Source organism: Carcharodon carcharias, chromosome 13, assembly GCF_017639515.1.
Source record: "Carcharodon carcharias isolate sCarCar2 chromosome 13, sCarCar2.pri, whole genome shotgun sequence".
Taxonomy (NCBI): Eukaryota; Metazoa; Chordata; class Chondrichthyes; order Lamniformes; family Lamnidae; genus Carcharodon; species Carcharodon carcharias.
The window spans coordinates 56,387,855-56,405,089 of NC_054479.1; the positions used below are offsets into that span (position 1 = coordinate 56,387,855).

At 41.6% G+C, this 17,235-nt stretch overlaps 1 pseudogene; it reads left to right on the forward strand.

The window, feature by feature from the left end:
• Positions 1 to 5,630: 5,630 nt before the first annotated feature.
• On the forward strand, positions 5,631 to 9,297 carry LOC121286052 (annotated as a pseudogene).
• The last annotated feature ends 7,938 nt before the right edge of the window (positions 9,298 to 17,235 follow it).

The window sequence follows — 17,235 nt, forward strand, 5'->3', positions numbered from 1 at the left end:
TCGTAACTTTTTGTCAGTTATTCTGCTTAATGATATTTCAAGTTAAGTGACAATTCTTTTTCTGCTCCTTGTGGACCACTTGGTTGTGACCTAGGCTTTCAGCTGGGGCACGACAAAGGTGCACTATCCCAATGATCATTCAAAGTCCCCCTCACTAACATCTGGTGCCAAGTGTTGGGAGAGCTTCCACACAAACTTGAAAAGCAACAACCTTAAATCGTTATACACATAGCTGCATAACTTGCCGCCTATATCCCTGTTCATGCCCGTCCATCTGGCAACACTAAATAAAGATGAGGCCAATGGTACAAAATTGGGTGGTAACGGCCCTAGCTGTCCTCAACATTGACTCCAGACCTCAAGTATCATAATTTTACGTCAGGCATGGGCAAGGAAATCTCCTGCTGATTGCCATTTTCTCTGACCCCGCTCCTCAACTGACGAATCAACATTCCTCCATGGTGAGCACCACTTGTAGGGAACTCTGAGGGTAGCAAGGGCACAGATTTCAGTATTCTAGGCGGACTCTTCATTGTTTATCATTAAGAATGGCTCGGCAGTACCACTCATGTACAGGTTTATCATGTCCTGAAGAATATTGCTGCAGAGTGGGCTTGTGAGAGGTGGTGATAGGACAAATGCAAGGATCCCCTACTTGACTTCGACCTCATCAATGCACCTATTAGATATGTATAGTTCCATGATGCTATTGGAAGGAGTGATCACAGCATAATTCTTGTGGAGTCCAAATCGCATCTCTACAACAAGGATACCCTCAATTGCCTATGTGGCACTACCACCCTAAGTGAGGATGACTACAAGCTGATCTTGCAGCTCAATACTGGGCTGCATGCGGTACTCTGTGTCATGTCTGTGCAGAAATGCATACAATACAATGTATTATCTCTTGGCTTGTCTCCTCCCTCACTATAACATCAGCAAGTCAGATGGCAGCCTCTGGTTCAGTGAGAAGCGTAGAAAAAAGTAGAAAAGTGCATCAGCTGAAGGTGAGTTGCCAGCCTTGCGAAGCTGTAACACAGGGCTTCATGCATTGTAAGGAGTGGAACCAGCATCGTACTTGTGGAGCTAAATGATTGGAGAACCAACGGGTCAGGTTAAAGCTTTGCTACCTTTTGATGCCCAGTGAATGGCTGTGAGCAATGAAGCGTCGAAAAAGAGGTGTACTCTCCATGATCATCCACCCAATGAATGCTGCCAGAACTCAGTGTTTGAGGACAAAAAACAAGGCTGAAGTATTCATAAACATCTTCAGCCAGAAAGGCAAATTGGTTGATCGTTCTGCACAATCATGAGCACAAACACTGAAATCCAGCAGTGAGTTAAGAATGGGACCCTTTGGTATTAAGGCAGCTTTTGAGCGAATATGGCAACAAGTTGATGGAGATCAGCAGAAAGCCCTTCAGTAGCTAGAGCAAACCAAGATGTCCTCTGGCCTCAAACAATCAGTTAGCTCCAGTATGTTCCTGAAAGTATTTCTAAGGGCAGCACCCAAGGCCAAATTTTATTGACCTACTTTATTGTTAGCCGTGCTTCCATTATAAGGTCAGAAGTTGGACTGTTGACTGATGACCGTACAGTAGTCAACTTCATTCACAATTCCTCAGATAATTAAGCTGTATATGCGCACACCCAACAAGAACTGTAGAACTATAGAAAAGCTACAGTGCAGAAAGAGGCCATTCAGCCCATTGTGTCTGCGCTGGCCAAAAAGAGAAAAAAGAAACTAGCCACTCATTTTAATCCCACTTTTCAGCATGTGGTCCATAGTCTTGCAGTTTACAGCACTTCAGATGCAAATCCAGGTGCCTTTTAAATGAGTTGAGCGTTTCAGCCTCAGCCACCAACTTAGGCAGTGAATTCCAAATGCCCACCATGCTCTGGGTGAAAATGTTTTTCCTCTAACCCTTCTACCAATCACCTTAAAGCTATGCCCCTTGGTAACTGACCTCTCAGCTAGGGGAAACAAGTCTTTTCTGTCTACCCTATCTAAGCCCCTCATAATTTTGTACACCCTTTAGGGTCACCCCTTAGCCTCCCCTTACCTAAGGAAAACAACCCTAGCTGATCCAATCTATCTTTGTAACTGCAGTTCTCAAGCCCTGGCAGCATTCTTATAAATCTTCATTGCACTCTCTCCAGAGCAATTATGCCCTTCCTGTAATGTGGTGACCAGAACTGCACACAAAGTTCCAGCATTGCATCCCTGCTTTTATATTCAATATCTCATCCAATAAAGGAAAGCATTTCATATGCTTTCTTTACCACCTTATCCACCTGTCCTGCCACCTTCAGGGACCTGTGGATATGCACTCCAAGGTCTCTCATTTCCTCATCCCTTCTCAATAATTTCCCATTTATTGAGTATTCCCTTGCTTTGTTTGCCCTCCACAAATGCATTACCTCACACTTCTCTGGATTGAATTCCATTTGCCACTTCTCCGTCCACGCAACCAAATAATGTTTTAATTCAGGAGTCAAAAACTATCCTCTGCACTATCAGCTACATGGCCAATTTTTGTGTCATCCCCGAATTTCCCAATCATGCCTCTCACATTTAAATCTAAATCATTAATGTATACAATAAACAGTGAGGGCCCCAACACTGAGCCCTGTGGAACACAACTGGAAACTGTTTGTCATTCACAAAAACATCCAGCTCCCTCGACATTCAATGGAAATGCCTTCACCTATCATTATCCTAAGGATACCATTTACCAGAAACTCAGCTGGACCAACCACACAAATGCCGTGTCTTTGGCACACCTCAGAAGCATCTGAACTGCATCACCTAGAAGGCCAGTGGCAGCAGGTGCATGGGAAAACCATCAGCCCAGGTTCCACTGCAAGCCTTGCATTATACCTACTTGGACACATCTAACTGTTCCTTCATCAACACTGCATTAACTCTCTGAAACTCTGTCATCAACACCATCATGGGAGCGCCTCGACTACATTGCACTGCATTGGATCAAGGGGAAAGCCCACTGCAGCTTCTCAAGGAAAACCTGGGATAGTCAATAAATGCTAACCTTGCCAGTGATGTCCAGATCCAGCGAATGAAAGAAATATGAGGACAGACACAATTACAACTACTGTTTTATTTCACAAAAAGCGAACATATAGAGTAATAATAAGGATCAGACTCATTTGATTTAATCAGCACTTTCCTTCATCGTATACTACATGAATGGATGTTTTTGCTTGACTTAAGCAACATTACTTCTGCTTGCCTTCCTGTATTTCAACCTTTTGAGACAGTTGAAATCTTTTGATCACAACTTTCAGCTAAATAATTTCATTATTAGTACCTATTCCTGTGTTATCTAATTCATATAGCCAAAGTTGTCAGGGTATTATCAGACAGCTGCTGCTGACCATCCTGGACCATAGACTTCCCAACACAGTGGGGGAGAGGATACAAAGCGCTTGCAGGTAGAAGATAAAGAATTGTGCATGATTGATGTGGGAAATAAAGGGTTAATATGATAACTATGAGTGACACTTATGAAATAATTTAACTATACTTTCCAGAAATCTTAGCTTACACCCCTGGCCTGTTTTTCTAGATGTGTTTTGTTAGAGATGAAGTTACTGTAGATGATAAGCCCGAGCTGTCTTCTGTTTTTTTAAATTTTGCACTCTAGCTTGCTTGACTGTGAGAACATGATAGGACATGCTTACCAGTGGCACACTGAAGGCCATGAGCAGGCAAAATAAGCTCAGGCATGTAGCCAGCTGAAGCTGTATTGTGTATAAATGTATGTTGTTGTTACTGCTTTTCGAGAGCTTCTGCAGCTTGAATCTTTCCCCTGTGTGCTTGTGATAAAGAACTGCCGACTTTAACCATCTCTGGCCTCTGAGTGGCTTTTGCCCCACAGCAATGATCTTTGGGGGATGCAATCCTAAAGACCAGATATTAGCATATTAACTATCTGTTCTTTCATTCTTTAACACTTGCATCACTACACATTGCTTTAAAAGTCTAAACTTGTGGAAAATGATTGAAAAGAAACACTAAAACGTGCTCATATTGATTAGTTGCCCCATTTGAGATAAATTATAAATAACCTAATTGAACTGTTGTTGAAGGGTAATGGGAGCTATAGCTTCAGCTGTAGATAGATTTTTTACTTGTTCATGGGACATTGTCAGCACTGCTAAGTCTTGTATTTGTTGCTTTTCTCTAATTACCCTTGAAAATGTGGTGTTCAGCCACCTCCTTGGAACTTCACAGTCCATGTGGTGTAGGTACACAAACACTGCTGTTAGGGAGGGTGATCGAAGATCTTTAGCCACCAATTGTGAAGACCTAATGATATCCTTCTATTCCAGGGTGGTATGTGATCTGTAGGGGAACTTAAAGGTGCTGGCGCACCTCCTGCCCTAGTAATTCCAGGTGATAGGGATCACGGGTTTGGGAGACGTTATCTAGGATGTTTTGGAGTGTTGTTTCAGTGCATCTTGTAGATGACATTCTTCGGTGTCACCGTGTGCCTTGGTGGAGGGAATTAATGTTTAAGGTGGTGAGTAGGATCCAAATTAATCAGGCTGCATTCCTGAATGGTGTGGGCCTTCCTGAATGTTGTTTGAGTTGCATGCATTCAGATCATAGAGGATATTCCATCATACTCTTGACGTGTGCCTTTTAGGTGGTGGATAGGCTTTGGGGAGTCAAGAGGAGAGTTACCCGTCACAAAATTCCTAGCCTCTGGCCTGCTCTTGCTGCCACGTTAATCACTTCACACTTTTCTGGTTAAATTGAAGGCGCTATGTATCTGTCCATTTCCCCATCGTAATGCGAATTATTTTATTCCTCTTCAATTTCGAATTACACAGCGTGTAGCATACCCGAAGATGAACAAATGCTTTAGACTATTAAAAGCAGGATTATCGTGAGTGTTATGATCTTTAATTGTTCATGTTAAAATGTGTGGTGTGTATTGAAAAAGACAGTTCGCTATGAATTAGAGCAAAGTTTTCGCTTTAAATACTTTCTCGGGACAATGCACCAGAGAGAGCCAGTTCAAATCAACGGCACTGCGCTAAAGTCTTTGACCGGTTGATCACAAGCTACCTATTATAAAGATAATGTATGAGGAACCTTTATTTTATAGGAATGCAGCTGAATTTTTAAGGGCTGGTCTGAGAGTGTAAGAAGATTGTCGTTATCCTTTCCACTACCTTAGAGAGGACACGTATAGTGATTAAAATAATTTTCTGATGCTTACATCTGACACGTGAAAAAGGAGATTAACTTTAGTAAATTTGTCCAAAATAATGGCTTCTTTACGCTGTTTGCACAATTATACATTTCAAGACGGCATTATACTTTATTAATAAATCCTGTGCGTGATGTGCAGCATCACGACAAGGATCTGTTCTGTTATCCAATGTCGGTTTGTCCTGTTGGCAAGCCTTGTGGCATGGAGGAATGAACACGATATTCAATGCTCAGTTAGGGCTTGTAACGTCAGCCTACATTTGCATAATTAAGAACCATGTGGTAATATGTCATCATTAAAAACATTGAAAAGGCAAGGTGGGCCTGGTCAGCGTTAAACTTTCTGCCTGCAACCTGGCGAACCTTCTTGAGCCTCTCCGAATTCATGATGTCTGAGTGGGTGCGTGTCATCACAACGCTGATAATCTACGCAGTTTGTGAGTATTCAACAAAAATTATATACAGGTATAAAGTGAGGATATTAATGATTGGAAGACCATCCTCTAATTTTGTTCCAACTTTTTGTAGGTTCGAACGCGGCGGTGACATTAACTCAACCACAATCGGTATCCATCGCGCCCGAAGGGACGGTGAAATTAAGTTGCAATATATCTGGCGGGACTTTGGGAAACGGTGACGTAGGATGGTACCAGCAGAAACAGGGGAGTGTTCCTCGATTTCTCCTCTATCATGATCTTAACCGTGAGGTCAAGGATACAGGGATACCTGCTCGATTTTCTGGGAGGAGTCAATCAACAACCAATGCGGCATATTTAACCATCACCGGTGTCCAATCGGAGGACGACGCCGACTATTATTGTGGTTGGGGTAGCTACGGCTTCGGCGGAGGGACCAAGCTGACTGTTCTGAGTAAGTAGCCTTTACTCGATGCATTCTGAACACTGGATATTGTTTATTTCGTGCGGCAAGTGGCCAAATTCATTCTCATTTGGATTATTAATATGGTGTGAGGGAAATGGCACATTGGTGTTTTGGTGATCGGTTTGTTAGGGATATGAAACAATCATAAAATGTAAAGGCGACGGATCAATTTTCCATGGTGAGATTCACCTTTCCAAGCAGAGATTAGAGCGAATACTAATTTGAATTTTTCAATCAGAGTTTAATCAGAGGTTAAGATGGAATATAACACACTAGATATAGAGTAAAAACACACGGCCCCGTGCAGAGTAGCGAGTACCGATCGGGATCGGGCAGGAAAACTCTCATGCGCCAAGAGCTCGCTCTTCCTTTTTTTTCTCATGGCTTCAGGACATTTCAGACTAACCCAGATCTACCTTTGAGGAGCTTCTCTCCTCTGTTTACTGCACTGAGGCCTGCCAAAGTCTATTACTTTCGTAACCGTTTTCGGGCATGGGCCTGGATGGATTATTGACAGGCGTTATGAATCTATAAAGATGTACTTTATTTCGAAATACTCTGTAGAGCGTCGAGTTCTTTTTGAAAAGCACGGGATGAAAACCTGTCTTTAATGTTATCCACCTGCTATTAACTGCTTGAGCTTCGGAGCTACCTTTTGCCTTGAACAATCAGGTCTAGGCCGGACATCATCCTCTCCTTATCTCACATCAAGTTGTTCTCTCTGATTCGAAACATGCCACCTCCACCCTTCAAAACTAACGTGCAGACATTCAGTGTATTCGTAACTGTCTTATTACTATTTATTTATGCCCAAAGCTGTTCATAAGGTCTGTTAACAAGTTAGCCTTATTTCTTATCACATTTAAACCATAGAGTTGTTCATAAAGTGACTTCTATTCTATTGACATATATTAATTAATTGTTGTATTTTGGCAAACATCTTCATTAGGCAAGTTTAAATGAAAAGCCCAACACAGCTTTGTAGCATGTTTGTGTGTTTAACCATCTACCCAGTTGCTCCCACACGTTTGCAAAGGCCTCGTCTATTTAACTAACTGGTAGATAAAAACAGAATTAAAAATGCCCCACGAATAACAAATATTCTTTTTTTTTCATTCATGGAATGTGGGCATCGCTGGCTAGGCCAGCATTTATTGCCTATCCCTAAATGCCCTTGTTCAGAGGGCATTTAGGAGTCAACCACAATGCTGTGGGTTTGGCGTCACATGTAGGCCAGACCAGGTAAGGAAGGGAAATTTCCTTCCATAAAAGAGACTAGTGAACCAGATCGGTTTTTACAACAATCGGCGATGGTTTCATCGTCATCATTAGGCTTTTAATCCCAGATTGCAGAACGAAAAGAGCCAAATGAATAGACGGAAAGTTAGACAAAGAAAAAGAAAAAAAGTGGGATATGGAGAGGAGAGCGAGAAAGTATATTGGTGCACTGAGAAAATAGGGATGCTAATTTCGAAGGACGATAATAAACATTAGGAGCTTCTTTAATATTCCAAAATAACATCGATTTTAGGAGAAACTTCTGATAACAGGCACTGTTTCTCACCAGGAGGAAGTTTTGCTCTGTAACCTATGTGTAACGAAATGCTTTATAAAGGTTTTGCGATTTCATTACGTTAGAGCTCAGAGCGAAAACTCCGTTATACATTAATGCGACGCTGACAATTGTCCATTTTCTTACTAGCAGAAGTTTCGATGTACAAAATAATCCGCTGAGACTCTGCAGTTGGAATGTTATGTACCATCTGAGTGTGCAAGTATACGCACGGACCTATAGAAACAATAAGGCGAGACTGGATTGACACCCATCCACACGGTTAAAGCTATAAAGGGGAAAGCATTTATTTTCCACGTATTATTCGGCAAATAGTCTTAAAAAATGATTTTCAATTTAACCAACAGTTGCAGGTCTGTATGCAAATATTGGTATTAGAGACACAGATGGAAAGAGCTTCCAGTTAGTATTCTTCCGGACTTCGTGCAGGGTGGTAGGCTTGAAATTTGCAGAAAAAGCGTCAAAGAATAATTTTCTATCTTCACGCGTTGTTGATATTATGTTCTTCAAGACAACAAACATTTTACTTCTCTGTATGTCCAGCATTCTGGAGTTCTTTTGCAATCACATTTTAGCCAATATTTGAAGATTATTCTTCAGAATTTAAACATTGTGCAGCAATCGGCTCCCTTTCTACACTAAATGCAATAAATAGCAAATTTGTTTGTAAAGAAAGGATTTGCAATGTAATAATGATTTTAGTTTTGTTCAATTGAAAGGTATGAGTTTGATAACAAAGGGTCTGGACCTTGATTTCAAGGGATTTGATGTCTTCCATGTACTCTTGATGTGATTTAAGGTCGAAAAGAAGCAATATGCTTTTAAATTGCGTCTTTCACGATCTCAGGAAAAACGTTTTACAGCAAATGAAATAACTTTGCAGGTCATTCGTTGTTTTAGTTTGAGAATTTCGGGCCCAGTTTGGGTACATCAAGGTTTCACAATGCAGTGTGCTAATGATCAAATAGTCTGATTTAATAATGTATGTTGGGGCTACACATTGACTAGGACAGCAGGAGAATTCCGTTGCTTCTCTTCGAAATAATATCACGAAATCCTTCGCAGCCACCCCAGGCCGTTATTTAACCATAATTAAACGTTTAATCGGAAATAACAAGTGCAGCATTCCTTTAATACTGAGTGACTGAGTGTCAGCCTATATTTTCTACTCAATGTTTTGGCGTGGTCTTGGACCCATAAAAGACAGAAAGTGCGACCACTTAACAAAGAGTTTCATTATACGTGTGCTTTATATATATTATATAATCGCAATATATTTATTTTAATAAGCAGAATCCTTTTCATTACAGCCCGGGCGTCGTCCCGCCCTTCGGTATCCCTTCTCCCGCCGTCTCCCGATCAGATCTCCGCAGCAAACATGGTTCGGTGGAAGTTTCGTGGAGCGTAGACGGTAAGATCAGGGACAATGGTGTCCAGACGACTCGGGCCATGCGGGACACCGAGCAGACGTAGTGTGAGCAGCTATATGACCCTGACCGCCGCCGAGTGGAACTCACACGAAGTGTACACCTGCGGGGTTACACATGAATCTCTCGGGTCTCAAATTCAGCAAAGCATCAAGAGATCAGGCTGCGAGTGAAAGAGAAAATCTCATCCACTTGGTGCAAACTGTCATTCGGCATGTTCCGCTGGAAGACGGTGTTTAGTTGTTCAGAATGCTCTTCTTTCTTTTCGCATTTTGGCAGGAAAGTTTAATCTTGTAATTGTGACGTAGAAATATTTGTTTAACAAAGAATGGTATTCAATTGTTAGCGGGAGTGTGTTTTGTAAGTGGTCTGCTAGGGATAGCGATTCAGTTCAGCACTGGTAGCATTTTATTTATTCATGTGTGCTTTGTCCGGGGGCGGGTCCTTGAACCATTCAGCTGCTGATGCTTCCTCCTGAGCCGCTTCCGTAGCACTCTTTTTTTCCCCATTGTCTTCCACTGTCAGGGCCAGTTCCCAAGTCTAGCTCAGCAGAGGCGGGGACTGAAGCTGCACTGCTGGCCTCACTCTAAAGCACACGCCAGCGTTCTAGGTTAACAGGCGCCGATAGCATTGCCAGCCTTGTAAATGCATTGAGCTGTTGGATCTCATTTTTATATCCAAGCTGATCTCATTATATAATTTTTAATGTATTTTAGCAAATAGCTTGCACAAGCAGAAATCAAACATCAAATTAATATAAAAGCAAAAAAACTGCGGATGCTGGAAATCCAAAACAAAAACAAAACAGAATTACCTGGAAAAACTCAGCAGGTCTGTCAGCATCGGCGGAGAAGAAAAGAGTTGACGTTTCGAGTTCTCATGACCCTTCGACAGACCTGCTGAGTTTTTCCAGGTAATTCTGTTTTTGTTTTTGTATCAAATTAATATATCCCTCACTTTTTGACTTAAGGGGACATTTAATGTCAACAAGCTTTTCTGAAAAACAATGAGTTTGCATTTACAACTTTTGATTTAACTCCAACGTTGATTAAAACAACATTTAGAAAATATCTTAGAGAAATATATAGGCAGTGAGAGTGCAATTAGTGTACATATCAAGACTTGTATATTTTGCAATTTAGTTTTAACATCTAATTGAGCGAAATAATGAAATATTCTGCTACTTGTACCTTTCCGAATTAAATTAGAGTTTTATTTACAATTTAATGGCAACCTTTGCCAGAAAGCAAAAGTAAATTGAGATATTTCAATTAATGGCTGAAACATTCCAAGAAAGCCAGAAGGAGCGTCAATTAGAGACCTGCCCGTTTATTGGTTTAGTAGCCTTCACTGTAGAAATTATTTTGAAATTATCAGGTGGTTGTCAATTCAGCGTCTTATAGCATCCATGATTCTCTCTCCAGATCACTAAAAATAGGTCCCTTACCACATCGAGAATTGTTTGTGTTATCACCAATACCCCAAACAATGTAGATTTCCATTTATACAACACGTGCTGTAATTCTCACCAAAACTCCAAAATTCCGATAGGAAAACTGTGAACAAGGGCTCATCCAATTTCGAACGCACGCCAGAAACCCCGCTACCGGTTCCCCAATTTGCCGTCCAAAATGGCATACGTTGGCATTTCTTTCTCCGAATAGCTACAATTCCTCCTCCAGACATGCAGCCTTATCTGTTTCAAACGTTAGGCTCTCGCAAGTAATGGTGTTACATAGGCAACGGGGACATGGCAGAAAATCTTATTGCTCTGCGCCTTAAGTCTTCTTGCTACGTGCGCGGCCCTGTCGGTTACACGAACCTTTCATCATCTCGTGTTATGCTGCTCAACAGCGTGCAGAGATGAAATTTAAACAGCGCCCCTAGCATATCCTTGAACGTCTGTTATATTTGTGGACATTCACACCCTGTCCCGCCAAGTAGCACTGGAGATAATTTCACGGATTCTCCTTCAAACATTAAAAAAAACCTTTCCATTCCTATGTTCATCAGCATGGGGTTTGCAAGTTACCGAGCGATAATCGCAGTGCTAAAAACTACAGACTATGACAATAACTACTAAATCGGTCGGGACCTCAATTTACGAGCTTCCAGTAGCGCAAATTCGCATTGATTGTTGATGGGGAAAAAAAACAAGGCTAACAATGTACGTTATGGTAGCAGCAAGGAAGATAAGTATTTGACATCTAGTACTGTGCAATGAAGCAGAGGTTAATTATTAATCTCGTTAATAACTGATGCACTGGGAAAAAGTGCAATCGTATCCCATATGAAGTTTGAAAGTGACATACTCCAGTCCCAAACGGCAATCTTATATTTAAACAAAGCCAATTACATATACATGAGAAGAGCTCTGCCTAAGACTGCTTATATAAATAGGCCGCAGGGCATGACGGTAAATGAAAAACGTGAAGCATTTAAAGAAACAATTCAAAATGTTCAATAAAAATGCATTTCATTATAAAACGAAAAAAAACGAGAGATCTATCCGTGGTTTATTAAGAATGCTAAGGATCGTGTTCATTTAAAAGAATAAGCTTTATAATGTTGCAATAGGAAGCCGGAGGATTGGAGTGTTTTAGAAACCAGCAAAGGATCACCAAAACTTTGATAGGAAAGAAAGAAAAAATAGAATGAGAGTAAAGTAACGAAAAATATAAGGGCAGATTGCAAGAGCTTTTACAAGTGTATAAAAATGAAAGCAGCTAAAACTTAGAGGCAGAGACTTGAGAAATTATCATGGGGAACGAGGAAATGACAGATATGTTGAACAAGACGTTTGTGTTTGTATTCACAGCAGGAGACGCAAGACACATATCAGGAATAGAGGTTAACCAAGAGGTTAATGAAAATTAGGAACTTCAAGTAACTGATATCAGCAGATAAAGGTATTAGAGGTTAGAGCACCAAAATCCAATAAATCCCCCGGACCTGATGGCGGACATAATAACGTTCTAAAAGAGGTAGCTGCAGAGATAGTGGATGTGCTGGTTTTAATTTTCCAAAACTCCCTAGATTCTAGAAAGGTCCCAGAGGATTGAAAATTCTCAGATGTAACTGTACTATTCAAGAGAGAGAGAGAAAGAGAGAGAGAGAGAGAACAGAACTACAAGCCAGTTTGACACCAGTTGTTGGGAAAACGCTGGAATCTCTTACTAAGACAGTCTAAACAATGCACTTAGAAAATCATGGCATGATCAAAGTCCATTTGGTTTTACAAAAGAGAAATCGTGTTTGAGAAATGTAAAATGTTTGAGGGTGTGACTAGTGGGGTAAGTAAAAGGGAACCAGTCGATACAGTATACTTGGATTTTCAAAGGCTTTTAATAAAGCACCACATGAAAGGTAAATTTGCATGATAAAGGTTTGTGGAATTGGAGATCATGTTTTGGCATTGGTAGAGGATTGGTTAATGAGCAGGATGCAGAGTAGGATAAATGCAGCATTTTCAAGTTGGCATTTTGTAACTAGTGGAGTGCCAGAAGGATCAGTGCTGAGATATCAGCCCTTTATCGTCTGTATTGATGACTTAGGTGAAAGGATCGAGATTATCTAAATTTCCCAAGGAAGGATAAGCTTGTCTTGATACATTAGATTGGTCCCTTGGATGAGAGGGTTGCCCTATGATGAAAGATTGAGTAAAATTAGGCCTATACTCTTTGGAGTTTACTAGAATTGGAGGTGATTTCATTGAAACTTTTAAGATCTGAAGTGGCATGATAGAGTAGACAATAAGCAGTTGATCCCCCAGGCTAGGGAACTGACAATACAGATAAGGGCCTTATCATTTAAGACTGAGAAGGGGAGAAATGTCTTCACTCAAACTATTCGGGGCCTTTGGAATTGTCCATCACCAGAGGGTTTGGATGTTCCATTGCCAAACACATTTAAGGTTGAGATGGGCAGTCTTTCAGTTTCTGAGGGATTCCAGGAATATGGGGTGCAGGCACAAAATGAAGGTAAGGCCAGTGCTCAGCCATAATTTTATTGAATGTTGGAGCAGATTTGGGAGGTCATATGGTCTGCTCTTGTGCCATTTTCTTAATTGTGTTCTTAGGTGCAACTAGCTTCTTTTGGTTAGGTGTTTTATTTATCCAATCAGAGCCATGTAGTTTTCAGCAATAGATTTCTTCCCATCACTCATAATGCTACTGGATGCCCAAAGAGCCTGTCTGTAGGCCCCACCTCTTCCTTATCTACACACTGCTCCTTGGTGATATTATCTGAAGTTCCACATGTACACTGATGACATGCAGCCCTACCACAATTTTCTCAAGTTAAACACTGGGAAGATCTTCTTTGCCTGCAGCTTTTTTTATTCTTTCATGGGATGTGAGCAGCGGTGGCCAGGCCTACATTTCTTGCCCTTTGCTAATTGCCTTTGTGAAGGTGCTGGTGAGCCAATTTCTTGAACTGCTGTACCACATCTTGTTTAGGCAAACTCAAGTGCTGTTAGAAAGGAAGTTCCAGAATTTCACCCAGTGACGGTGAGGTAATAATGATAAAGTTCCAAGTCAGGATGGTGCATGGCTTGGAAGAGAACTTGCAGAATGTGATGGTCCCAAGCATTTTCTGCTATTGTCCTTGTCGGTGGTAGAGGCCATGAAATTGGAAGCTGCAGTTGAAGGAGGCTTGGTGAGTTTCTGCAGTGCATCTTGTACATGGTATACTCTGCTGCCATGGTGCGTCACAGTGGTGGAGGGTGTGAATGTTTAAGGTGGCAGATGGGATGCGGATCAAAGAGGTTGCTTAGTTCTGAATGGTGCTGATTTTCTTGAGCGTTGCTGCAGCTGCACTCATCCAGACAACTAGAAAGTATTCAATCATACTCCTGACTTGTGTCTTATAGATGTTGGGCAGGCTTCGTAGGGTCAGTTGCTTGCTGCAGAATTCCCAGCCTCTGACCTGCTCTTGTAGTTGCAGTATTTATATGACTGGCAAGTTCAATTTCTGATTAATGCTAACACTGAGGGCATTAATGATGGGTGATTCAATGATGGCATTGCCTTTGAATGGCAAGGGAAAATGGTTAGATTCTCTTCTGTTGGTGATGGTCATTGCCTGGCACTTGGGTGGTGCAACTGTTACTTATCATTTATATCTCTAATATGAATATTGTTCAGGTCTTGCTCCATATGGACACAGAATGCTTTAGCATCTGCAGAATTGCAAATGACATTGAACACTGTGCATTCATCAGCAAACATTCCATTCATGAAGCAGTTGAAGATGGCCTAGGTCACTGCCCTGAGGAACACTTGCAGCAATGTCTTGGGACTGAAGTGATTGGCTCCCAACAACTGCAACCATTTTCCTTAGTGCTACGTATGACTTCAACCAGTGTAGAGATTCCCCATTGATATTCACTGACTTCAATTTTGCCAAGGCTCCTTGATGCCACAGTCAGTCATATGCTGCCTTAATGTCAACAGCAGTCACTTTTACCTTCTATTGAGTTCGGTTATTTTAGCCATGTTTGAACCAAGGCTTTAACGGAGGCAGGAGTCGAGCAGCCCTGGCAGAACCTAAACTGAGCATCACTGAGCAGATTATTGCTGTGATAGTGCAATGTCATAGAATTGTCAATACCATCTTCCATCATTTTGCTGATAATCGAGAGTAGACTCAGAATGGATAATTGGCCAGATTTGTCTTGTCCTGCCTTTTTATGGTCGGGACATACCTGGGCAATTTTGAGCACTATCTGTTCGATGCCAATGCTGGAGCTGTACTAGAGAAGCTTGGCTAGGGGTGTGACCAGCTCTTGGACACAAGCCTTCAGTACACTGCCGGGGTGTTGTCAGGGCCCATTGCTTTTGCTGTATTAAGTGTCTTCTGCATTAGTGAAACACTCATCCATGTCGTTCTCACCTGCCAGCTCGATTATCATAGTACTCTCCTGGTTGACAGTACATCCTGCACCCTTCACATACATAATCTGATTCAAAACTTGACATTATTGCACTACTCACAGTCACTATCTGGTCACTGAATGCCTTGATGTAAAATTCTCACCCGCATGTTCGAACCCCTATATAGCCTTGCTTAAATGTACCTCTAATCTCCTCACTCTCTTAGAAATCTGCACATAACCAACCAAATGTTTTGTCCATGCTCCATTCCTTTTCCACCACCAATGGAAGGTGTGCCTTCTGCGGCCAACACTCTGCACCTGCAACTTACTTCTTAAGCTTCGCCACTAAACTCTCCTTCATAAAGACCCTCCTTAAAACCCAAGTCTGACCACATTTTTGGTTAGCCTTCCTAATGGAAAAAAAACGTTTTAGGGCATTAGAATTGGTGCAATGCATACAGATTTTGCAGTAGCAGTCTACACCCAAGTTGTGCATAGGTCCAACCGCTATTTTTGACACAGTTTGTTAACAGTTATTAGGCCCATTACATACCTTCATCAGATGCTTAACTTCTGCAGAAGTATACTTCTACTTATTTTCTTCCTGAGAAGCGGGATAGTTGTCATGCGTGCTCAACAGAGGACTTTTTCTCCCTGTAGTATCCAACTAAAGACATGTTTTAGCAAAGTTACCCCACAGTCCCGGCGACTCCTCCATCCATTCCTGTTGTCCAATCGAAGCCCTCATGAGAAACTATTGATTGAGTTCTCCATACCTTGAAGCTGCAATGGGAACATGCACTCTCGGTTTTGGCATGGCCCATCGATAAAGGTTATATGCAGCACTTAGGTGTTGTTCCTTGCACTTTTCTTGAACTTGACATGCATTTATTCACCTAGATGGTTGAAAACCACATTGAGACTGGAAGGAGGCAGTTGAGGCGCACGCTTGCAATGATCTTCCTTTTGGGAGACTCCTCTGTAGTTACTGCAATTTGACTTGTCTCCCTACTTGAACGTAGTCACAGTTGCAGTGTTCCTGAGATCCCCCACATGCGCCCTAATTCTCAGATGGGGGCCATGAGATTGTGCCACTGTTACAGGAGTGTGACTCTGCAGCGTTTCAGAATTTCAGCAGTGATTCCTCATGAAACCCTTTGACTCTGTCAACTGCGAAGTTAATGGAGTATCCTCCTCCTTGATGCTTCCCTCAAAAAATTGTCATCACCCTCCACCCCACGATCACATGCATTCCGTGATCCTCACCAACAGAACCATCACGAACCCTAGATCAGTGAAAACTGTGGTTAAACAAGGCAGTGTCATTGCAGCAACTCTCTTATCCACTCTCCTCGCTGCAATACTGCCCCTCCCGCCCAACAAATTACCCACAGATATGCGGATAATTTACAGAACAGAAAGAAACTGTCTAACCTACACCATCTCCAATCCAAAATGAAAACCTTAAAAAATCAGTCATACTCCTTCACTATGTAAATGCCGCTTATGTGTGCTTAGCTGAGAAACTGAACTCCGGCTAATTGTTGAACCTTCTCTGAAACAACACCTGGGAAACTAATACTCTATTCCAACCAGCTCTCACATGAAAGCACCTTCCCTCTCCCTCCTCCCCATAAGTTAAGATCAAGTGCGAGACCCTGAAAGAGTGGACCATTTCCCACAGCTTGGGAGCCTCCTCTCCAGAAGACAGAAATAGCTGATGAAATTCACCACCTCCTCCAACATACCTGTGTCATGAAACTATTAATGTATACAATGTAATTGGAAATTATTTTTTTAATAGAGGTTTAGTCTGTGGGTGTGTCTGTGTGTATTAATTAGGTTAAAGCCAGCTAATCTGCGTGCTTTGATGTATAGGAATTTTGAGATGTAATCAGAGGTAGAGGTACATTTGCATTTTGTTGAATAGAGCATTCAAGAAGAGGAGCAAAATATTGCACCTAACTAGGAGACACCAAGCAATATGTTTATATTACTAATAAAATTGGTACTATGAAAGGGGTTTTATTGTTAGAAGAGGAGGAGTGCAAAGGGCTGGTGATAAAATGAAAATTTGGATTCAAAGAGAAGTGTTGGGTATAACATGATGGGAGTTTGTGTGTGCAGAGTAGAGCAGAGCAGCTGTAAGCCTATAACTGTCTGCAAAGGAACCTCAGTTTGAATTCGTAAGGTGAAAATGCTTTGCCTGGTGTCTGGTTAATTCTATTGGTTATTG